Source organism: Echinops telfairi, unplaced genomic scaffold (assembly GCF_000313985.2).
Source record: "Echinops telfairi isolate 266 unplaced genomic scaffold, ASM31398v2 ScPeMD7_31;HRSCAF=116, whole genome shotgun sequence".
NCBI lineage: Eukaryota > Metazoa > Chordata > Mammalia > Afrosoricida > Tenrecidae > Echinops > Echinops telfairi.
The window spans coordinates 18,150,956-18,161,988 of record NW_022103928.1 but is presented as its reverse complement, the minus strand read 5'-3'; positions in this window follow the sequence as shown (position 1 = coordinate 18,161,988).

Sequence of the window (11,033 nt, the reverse complement as noted above, 5' to 3'; positions counted from 1 at the left end):
GTCAACAATAAAAGTAAGAATAGCACATAGGATTTTTGTGAAGATGAGTTTTAAAAATGTATCCAGAACATTCAGTATGCTGTCTGGCTCATGATATGTGTTCATTAAATGGAAACCATTTTCAATATTATGCTTGCATTAATTCCCATTGAGTGGAAAGACTGAAAGAACAGACATGTTCAGTATGATTCTTGCAGAGAGAACAAGTTCTATTAAATAATCTTCTGCAACATTCTTTTTCATCAAGAACTTAGCCTTCCATTCCTCAATAAAAACTTCATTTGTACCCCATCCAGAAAGTTCCATGTTTGTAGTCACCATTTATTTTGTTGAAAAAAATATATTTGCAATGAATAAATTGCTGATCTTGCAAACTTCTATCATGATATATCTTTCAAGGTTCCTACCATTGGTGTCATATTTTCCAACTACTGATCCTTCTTTGTTTCCAATTTTTGCACCCCAAGCCCCAGTAATTATGATGCACCTTGAGTGCATGTTTGATCAATTTCAGACTGCAGAAGTTAGTTAAAATCTCCATTTGGGGGATCTTTAGTCTTAATAATGCCATTGAGTTGGTTCTGACTCATAGCAACCTTATAGGACTGAGTAGAACTGCCCCGGTGGGTTTCTGAGACTGTAACTTTTTACAGATGTAGAAAGCCTCGTATTTCTCCCACAGAGCATCTGGTGGTTTCAAACTGCTGACTTTGACCTTGTGGTTAGCAGCCTAACTGGTAGTCCCCTACATCACCTGGGCTCCTTTTGTCATTAGTAATTGGTATATAAATTTGAATAAAATTTGTGTTACCTGGTCTTCCTTGTAGGCATATGGATGTTATCCTATCAGGTACTTGATCTTGAACTGTTCTTTTAGATGATGAATGAGATGCCATTCCTCTGGGCTGTGTCATTCCCAGCAGAGGAAATCATGATATCCCAATTCAAAATGGTCAAGGCCAGTCCACTTCACCCTATTAATGCCTAGATATCAATATTTATGTGTTGTGTTTCATTTTTAATGACTTCAAATTTTCCTAGATCCCTGCTTCATACATTGTATGTTCTGATTATTTAATGGTTGTTTGAAGCTGTTTCTTGTCCCCTCTCTCTCTTTTGAATCATGCCACCTCAGCAAGTAGCAGTCCCCAGACCTTCATCCACCCACATCATTGAGGTTCACTTACTTTGAGGAGGCAGCTCTTGTCCAGGCATAATTTCTGCATCTCCCAATCAGAGGGGCTCATCTTCAAACATTATATCAGACACCGTCCATCGACTAGTCATAAGGTGTTCACTGATTGACAATTATTATTTTACAGAAATAGAACATTAGTTCCTTCATCTAGGTTTGTCTCAGTGTGGAACTCTACTCAAACCAGTTCTACATGAGTGATCCTGCTGATATTTGAAATACTGGTGACACAGCATCCAGCATCACAGGAATACACACGGCAACACAGTAAAGCAAACTGAAAAATGCATGGTAGTTCCCAAACGTATTTGACCTACCATCCCCTTTTCAGAAAAGAAAAGAAAAAAAATTATTCAGTGCCCCCACTGGCAATTAAAAAGTTTTATTCTTTAACCCATAAACCAAGATACATTGCAGGTATCTGTTTTTGCGGTGCTCTCATGGACCATTCCAGTACCCTGAGAGCTGGTATCAGGCACTTTGGGAAACACTGGTATAAAAAGACATATGCAAGTGCACACACATACATGTAGGCATTGGCAGATACATGTTTGAGGTGTTGCATACATATTCATAGTATAGTAAAGAACAAAAAGAGTGCTGTTACAGAGACTTCTAGACATATCCAAACACCTGGCAGGATTAGGTCGCTGGGTTAAAAGGCTTACAACCAAAGTCTCCCCAGATGCTTTGGTCAATAGGCATAACACAGTTCCTAAAGATAATGTTCTACATTCTAGTTTGGGGCCCCCTAGCATCTGGGGTCTAAAAAGCTTCGTAGCAGCAATCTAAGAGACAGCTATTGGTCTGTAGTCCTCAGGAGCAAGAAAATGAAGGAAACAAAGACTTAAAGGAGAAAGGAATCGCCATGATTGAAAGTCCAAAGAACTGCATGACCTCATCTAGTCTGACTGACACGAGAAGAACTAGATGGTGCTTGGCTCCCACTACTGACCATTCTCACCAATAGCATAATAGAAGGTCTTGGATAGAGTTGGAGACAATCTTAGAACAGATTTCAAATTCCCAGAAAAGGCCAGACTTACTGAACTAATATAGACTAGAGCAAGTCCTTAGACATCCCCTGAACTTGGAGCTGAAATCACTCCCCTTGAAACCAATCACCTTTCATTCAAATGAGCGATTACTTACAAAATAAACAGCATCATCTGAGCACTGCTCTCCTTAGAACTGTCAACTAGGTGAGACCAAAAAGCCAACATTGACGGTCTATAGCCATGATGGGAAGACAAGAGGGGCGGAGACACCAGATGAAGGGACACAGAACAAACCCAATGGAAATGATGAGAATGTTGGCACTTTGAGAAAAATGTAACCAATAAATATGTGAAATGATCATTACTCAGTGTATGAGGATTCATCTCAGGAAGAGGGTACTTGTCAAGTGGCTGTGACATAAGGATGTTCCCACCGGAGTTGCAATGAGATGGAGATTCCTGGAGGGAAAAGAAAAGGAAGAGAAAGAGCATTCAAACATTGTTTCTTGAGGTCTCAGCTTAAAAGCTTTCAGAATGAGCCTCCACGGCCTTGTATTTGCATGACGAAAGCAGCCCCCCACCTTCCTATAGTCTTATTTGCCAACCCTCGCTAGAATATTTATTGAAGCCTAGATGCAATGAGACCTTTTGTGGAGTTTGTGTTTGATCATGAATAGGGCTGAGTCAGAAAGTCTGTGAACGAGACGGAAACATAAAGGAAGTACACAAGAGAGCATTCTCAACTTATATTGAGTGATGACATTCAAATGGCAAAAGAGAGAAAAGATTTCGGAGTAAGACGAGGATTTCCATTGAGCATACTCATTGTTAATCTTAGTTTCTTTGTTTATTGCTCTCATTAATTCAGCTAACTAACGTATGCTGGATGTTGGAAGATCTGCTTGTGAAAGGTGAGGGAAAAGGAAAGGTAGTGTTGCCCTAACCTAGTCTGTCTGGATCCTGACAGTGCTTCCATTTGAAAGGAAAATATAGGATGTCCCCCAACAGTAGTATGTGTCTCATTAACATAACAAAACCCGTGCTTTAGATGACTACAAAAGTCTTCATGAAATTGAAGCTTTTTTTTCCACTCCAGAAACTTGAAAAGAAAACTGCTCTCACCTCAATTATGGTTCTGAATTAGTAATTTTAAAATATATATATATCTCTATTTTACTGTGACTGTTTCACAGAGGTGGGTCCCAAAGATTTCTTTCTTTCCCCTAGCCTGGAGAATAACTGGGAGGTGTGGAGGGAGTCAAACTAGTGGGGGCGGGAGGTAGGGGAGGTTGGTTTTTTTTGTAATTGACAGAAGAGCTAAACTAACCACATACTTCCTTCACAATGCCAAGGACTCCAGAGCAGAGGGGTGTGTTTGGATGGTTTGCTGGTATCAGAGACAGCCAATTTCCTTTTGCTATGATTTCGTAGATTTAAGTTTTCCAATGTAAGCTTTCTGCCACCTGACCTTATTTTGCTTTGCACAGGCAAAACAAATCAACTTGAGAGGAAGAGAGAAGGCAAACAATAATCTGTTTCCATGTTCCTGGATTATTTGCTTCCCTGGTAGGCTTGTTTCATTTACTTATAATCATACCAAAATATTCATAATTTAAAAATTGGCAGGAAACGAAGCTGCAATCCTTCTGTCCCTGTTGGAACATATCAGGGAATCAGGATTTTCTCCCACCCTGGAGATTCCTTTCAGTGTGTGCCAATTTTCAGGCCTGGGGATGTTAAGTGACAAGAATTATATGAGAAACCACACACTGAGCCAAGACTTCTGGTGTGTGCACCCTGAAAATGCCTTCCAGGACCTTCGGGGCATTTAGATTCTGCTAACTGAAAAGTGAGTGTGTTTTTAACCATTGGGACCAGCATCAATCGTCACTTAAGTTAGATTCTGTGAGCAAGGACTCTGATAATCTTTGTCACTTACGGCAGGTGCATGGGGACTTCTAATAATGTTTAAGTGACTTTTGACTTCATAGTTCTCAATGATTTATTCATTAATGTAATAATGAACATTGAGGCCTTGTTATGTACCAGTTCCTGTGCAAGAACCTCAGATAAAGAGTCAGATACACCAAGGAGTTCACAGTTTAGTTGGTGAAAATGTTTAGGGAATTGGGGTAACCTGCCAAGACCATTGGCTATGAGTGTACTTTTGAACCTTGAGCTTTGAATAATGGGTTGCCCAAAGTCATCTTTGAGTCAAACAATGGTCTAAACTTGTAAGACCATTTTGCCTTGGGTACTGTGCTCTTTTGAAGAATTCAAGTCCCTTTCAAGAATCAGGAGTGTCATGGGTCAGTAGTTCAAAAACACCAGCCTTGATGCAGGAGAAAGTCTGGGCTTTCTACTCCTGTAACAGTCTGAGTAACCCTCAGGGGCAGTTCTACCCTATCTCATAGGGTTGCTGTGAATCAGTATGGCCCCTCATGGTAGGTAGTTTGGTTTGGGTAGTAGAAATGTTATCCTTGTTTTGTAAATCATATTTTAAATAAACTTAAATCAATTTTATCATTGGCCTCATATGACCTTTTGTTTGAACACTGAGAATACAGGTGATGAAGAGGAATTGGAAGTACTTTCTGTAATGTACAAGCATAGAGCTACACTTTGGATGGCATGAGATGGTCCAAGCGGAGAACCTAGATTTGGGATGTGAAATGGCAAGAGTGATACAGGGAAAGTCAATACTAGAAATATAACATAATTTAAGATTTATTTTGTTAAAAATCCAAGATATAACAGTCCTGCCCCTTCCTAAAATAAGCATTCCCATTAAGCTTAATCAGCAGGGATGGTCTAACTCAGGAAAGAGGCTAACAACGGCATTAAGATACATAGCCAGACATGAAACATCATCCCAAATTTAGCTAAACAAGGGTCAAAAAACTTCAGGGGATGGTGGTCTAATGGCCCCTGGAGAAATATAGGTATAGGTAATGTCCTAATGATCATTGCAAAACCTGCCTTCTTAGAGTATCAAATATATTGTAAAAATCTGCTAATCTCTTCCTATGACATTGAAAAAAAAACAAAACAAAAACCGGAAACAAACAAACAAAAAACCAACAGCAAACAGAAAACCAAACAAACCCTGTTTCTTGTATATTAACTTATGGCGTCAATACTGAACTCCAAAACAGCTCAGAGGAGAAATCTGGCTCTTTTCTTTCTGCAAGCACTTTGGAAGAGTAAACTTAGAATTTCTTGAATCAACCTGGTCTCTGTGTGTGGCCATGGTCACCGGTCCTCCCAAACTCCTGGCAGTCAGATAACACGAGGAAGGGGGAAATCAGAGTTGACCGGGGGCCCAACATGTCTGAGAGATGGAACCTATACCAAAGAGAGTGGTCCTGGAAGAATGCTTCCCATGCTGGAATAAGTCCAAATGATAGTGCCAGAAAGGTGTTGAGATGATATGGTTCTTACAAGGGCAAGAAGACAGAGCGAGTATTCTAGGTAGAGAGAACCATGTGAGCAGAGGTTTCAGAGCAGCAAAGTATGAAGAAAGATCTGCTCAGACACTGGAATAATAGGCCCAAGCCCTGATTTTCGCACTTTGCAGCCAACAGGAAGTCATTAAACATTTCCTTGAGTAGGTGAGTCTACTCACATAACCTATTTTTGCTATAATTTTTTTGCTTTTCCCTTAGACTTTTACAGTTATCTTTAGAGAATTTTAAAATTAACAAATCTTTAAATTTCTGACTATTTGGAGAATAAGGGTCACGATAACAATAAAGGTTATTACAGCTGATGGTTCATTTATATGGGATGTTTGCTTAATCAACTAAGTGCTTTATATATTCGCCCTCAATTTTCCCTAACAAGCACTCGAGGACGTCAACTCAAACCTGTGTTCTTTGATACCTAAGAATTCTGTAGATACTTAGCTATTATAAGATTTCTTATTGCTTGAAATTTAGATTCCAGGTTTATAAGGTCATTATGAAAGTATATATTTTTTAAAGGGTCATTTACCACAGAAACCTGGATTCAGAACCTGGCCTGCTACAGGTTAAACATGCCTACGAGAGGCTTCAGAAAGGTCAGGAGAGAATTCAATTACCTTTTAATCCCATTTTTCCCCATGAATTTTTAAAGTACCCTTGTATATTTTTTCAAAGCTATTCAGCATTTTCAAAGCCAAGTTTCTTTAGGTAGACCTTATAGGACCATTCTGAGGAGTATATAGCAAAGTTCCGGAAATATAAATATTAAGTCTCATCACCATAATCATCGCCTAGTATTTTCTATACTGCTCATGGATACATCTACTACTAGCAAGGCCTTAATGTGGGGTTCCTCCTTTGGTTTTCAATCTTCTCACTTTAAGAGGGCTCTTACGAAAAATTATTTATCTCAAGAATTAGGTATCATTTTCCCACCTTCATATTGCTTCCATGGAGACAGCATTCAACATCACGATTCAACATCACAGATAACTCTCTCCTTCACTTGTGTTAGTCTGGGTACTTTAGATAAACAAATCCACACAAACTCATATGTATAAGAGAGAGTTTTATATAAAGGTTAAGTGCACATCACGAAAACATCCCAACCCAGTGCTGCCCAAGCCCACGAGTCCAACATTAACCCATATGTCCGACAACAATCTACAAAGTCCTCCTCCATCTCACAAAACATACACTATGATGCTGACTGCAGGAGGAAAGCTGAATCAGTGAACGTGTCAGCATCTCGGAGCTGGCAGGGGTCTCCACATAGCTGCTCCCGCACCCAGGGCTGCATCGGGGTAGGTCCATGAGGCTTCTCCTTGGGGATGTGATGCAGGAAGTGAGCCTTTACAGCTGAAGCAGGGAACTGGCTAAGGCAGCTGCACCCTGGTCCGACCATCAGAAAGCAAGGGACCGGAGAACTCAAAAGGTAAGGCTCACCGATCTATTTATCTCTCTGCCCTTCAATTAACCCCACATGTGTTTATCAGCCAGGTTGGCACAATAAACTTTAACTATATCTCTTGTCTAGTTCCCAGAAAACCCTGTTGCTTTGTGCCATTTATCATACTGAATTCAATATCCCATTGGCCCCTCTTTCCCCCCAATTCTCATTCTTTCCTCATCCCAATTAAGGAATCTTGAAACAACTTTTGTATTTTTCCTTGGTCCCTCCCATAAACATGTTTAGCCTCAGAGTTAAAAATATCTGTCTGTAAATTAGCTCTTTCCTCCATTACCAAAATGCATATAATGGTCTGTAATAAAATAATTTTCATGAAACACTGCCATCTCTGGTGGCATGAGAGACAGTCAGAATGCCAAATTCCATTATGGAACATTAACTAGAGATTTCCTGAAAGTGACTTTGAGTTGAATGGAGGAAAGAGCCTGCAGCTTTGGGGACTTTCATTGTCCTTCCCCCTTCTCTGACTCAGCTCTTTGGGCTCCAGCTAGAATCCTGAGAGTATTCAGCACTCCGCATTTAGGTGTTCAGCCCTGGAGATGTTGAATCTTTTGGGCAGTCTTCTCATTTCCTACATTATGTGTTTATACTAGTTACTGAATAAGACTTCAAATTGTCTTCGCATGATTTCACTTTCTTCTTAATATGTATGACCTAGGAAATTTTAGTTTTCAACTAAACATCAGAGAGAAACCCAAGCACTCAGATGCTATATTTGTCAAAATCCTATGGCTATGCGACACCCTGGCCCCTGCCCTCCCCCTTCTCTCGAACCATTGGTCCCATTGCTGTCTCCCTGGGATTGCTTCTCCTGCCTATCTTATATAGAACCAAAAGAAAATGAGGGCAAAACCATGCAACCAGTTCCAAGTCTAACTGTTGTCCTGACCCAGGGTAGATGAGTTAAATTGTAAACAGGCGCTATTATAATTCATCAGTCCAATCCCCTTTTCTTTTGGGGTTCCATATCCCAGGACCAGCTTACCTAACAACACGTATGCCCTTTTAATCCTCAGTATTTGTGACTGAGGGACGTGCCTTCTAGAAGATCCCATTGTTCTCAAGGGTGTAGTGGTCTAATGCCCCCCCCACACTCCATTACACCTTTAGACTTTCTGTGTGGCCTCCTTGTGAATATCCCCCGATTAATTCCAATGGGAGTGGAACACATCCTGGCCCACCAAGCCCTGAAGACAATATTCCCGTTCAGAGCAGCCAAAGCACAGAGAGGACCATAGGGCCAGCCACACTACGGGACATGACGTCCCTCACTGACTCATACTGCTATAGAGGACAACACTGGAGACACAGTGCGGGAATTGCGCCCGATCTGACCCCACCATACTGAGGTGAAACACAGAGGGTGTGCAACAGAACATCCAGGGGAACAGAGCAACGAAGTCCCCAGGGAATACCAAAAATAGACTTTGGGGCCAGGGCATGCCACCCTATCAAACTCGACTGGAAAACACTCCTAAAGGTCAACAAACAGATGTTTAACTATTTACAGGTGTTTCTCTTTTGTTTGTTGTTGGTTTTGTTGTTGTTATTGTTTTGTTTTGTTGTTTTGTTTCACTCTGTCTTGTTTATGTGCTTATTATCTCTGCAGGTCCATCTAGATAAAATAGGCTGGATAAATGATCTGGAGGAGAAAACAATGGGACAGATGGTTCAGGGGAGACATGGGAGAGGGGAAGGCAGGGGAAAGGAAGTGGGTGTTAACAAACCCAGGGACAAGGGAACAACAATTGATCTAAAGTTGATGATGAGGATGGTGTAGGATGCCTGGTGGGGCTTGATCAAGAGCAATGTAACTGAGAGGAATTACTGAAATCCAAATGAAGGCGGGACATGATAGAGGGACAAGAGGAAAGTAAAAGAAAATAGAAGAAAGAACTAGGAGGCAAAGTGTATTTATAGAGGTCTAAATACAGGCATGTACATATGTAAATATGTTTACATATAATGATAGGTAAAGAGATCTAGGTATGTATATGTATATGCTAAATATTAGCAGATGGACATTGGGCCTGGACTCAAGTCCTCCCTCAACGCAAGAACACTTTCTTCTAATAACCTGGCATTCCTTCTCTGACACAATCGCTGAAGACAAAATGGGTGCACAAGCAAATGTGATGAAGAAAGCTGATGGTACCTGGCTATAGCATCTGGGGTCTTAAAGGCTTGAAGATAAACAGTCATCTAGCTGAGAAGGAACAAATCCCATATGGAAGAAGCATACCAGCCTGTGTGATCATGAGATGTCAATGGGATCAGGTATCAGGCATCAAAGACTCAGAACAAACAATCATATCAATGTGAATAAGGGGAGTGCAGAGTAGAGATTCAAAGCCCATCTGTAGACATTTGGACATCTTACAGAAGGGTCACAAGGAAGAGATGAGCCAGTCAGAATGCAGTTTAGCACCAATGAAACATACAACTCTCCCCTAGTTCTTAATACTTTCTCCCTCCCACTATCATGACCCTAATTCTTCCTTACAAATCCAGCTAGACCAGAGCATGCACATGGGTACAGATAAGAGCTGGAAACACAGGGAATCCAGGGTAGATAAACCCCTCAGGACAGGGGAAGGTAGGAAGAGAAAGGGGAAACCAATCACAATGATCAACATATAACCCCTTCCCAGGAGGCAGACCACAGAAAAGTGGGTGAAGGGAAACATTGGAGAGTGTAAGATATGAAAAAATACTAATAATTTATAAATTATCAAGGGTTCTTGAGGGAGGGAGGACGGGAAGGAGGGGAAAAATGAGCAGCTGATACTAAGGGCTCAAGTAGAAAGAAAATATTTTGAGAATGATGACAGCAACAAATGCACAAATGTGCTTGATACAATGGATGTATACATGGATTGTGATACACGTTGTATGAGCCCCCAATAAAATGATTTAAAAAATGAAATAGTGGTGATGACAAACCTCATTCTGGATGTCCTTCAACTTCCCAAACAGATGGAGATGTTGACTCAGTACATTTGGAGTTCATCCAATCAGGTCAGTCTGTTAATCAAGTTTTCCATTGAGAGGTTCTGAAAAAATTGCATAACAGTGTGTGTGCAACAAAAAAGGCCTGGTTTGTGGCAGAGAGGGACTGGTTTTACCACCATGACAATGCACCTGCTCACTCAGCCATCTCAGTGTGCCAGTTTTTGGCAAAAAACAGCATGCCTCTCTTACCCCACGCACCTCGCTCACGGGACCTCAAGCCGTGCAACCTCTGTTTCCGCGAACGAAGAAGGACGTGAAAGGACAGTGATGTGACAATGTAGAAGAGGTGAAGAAAAAAATGAGGGAGGTGCTGTCAGTCAGCCAAACACATGATTTTGAAAAATGTTTCTAAGAATGGAACAGCAGATTTGACAACTGTATTAAATGTAGTGGAGAGTACTTTGAAGGTGATAAGGTTGTTTTGTAAGGAATTTACATAGCTTGGGAGGAAATTCTGTTGTTTTTGGATACCCACTCATATATCCAGGGTACAGGATAGCACTGACGAAACACATAACTATTCCCTAGTTCTGTAACTCTTCTTCCGCTTGTTATGGTCTCAGTTTTACCTCATTTTATACATATAAACATATATACATACATACAGTAGAGCCCTGGTACTTGACCACATCAATACACAATTAGATTCTGACTCAAAATGTTAAGAAAATTATGCATCAGAGCTCGAACAAAACATAGGAATCCAACCCAACACACGTGATTTTTGTAAACAAAAGCAGGTCATGTTTTGGTCACTTGGCGCTAGTTGGCGCTGTTAGTACACATTATTTAAACCTTTTGCGGCTGTGTTTCAAGCATTTTGCTATAGTTGCCTTAGTATCTGTGGCTTTTTTTGTACTGTTTTTAGATAAAAAACATAGGTCCTAAGAAAG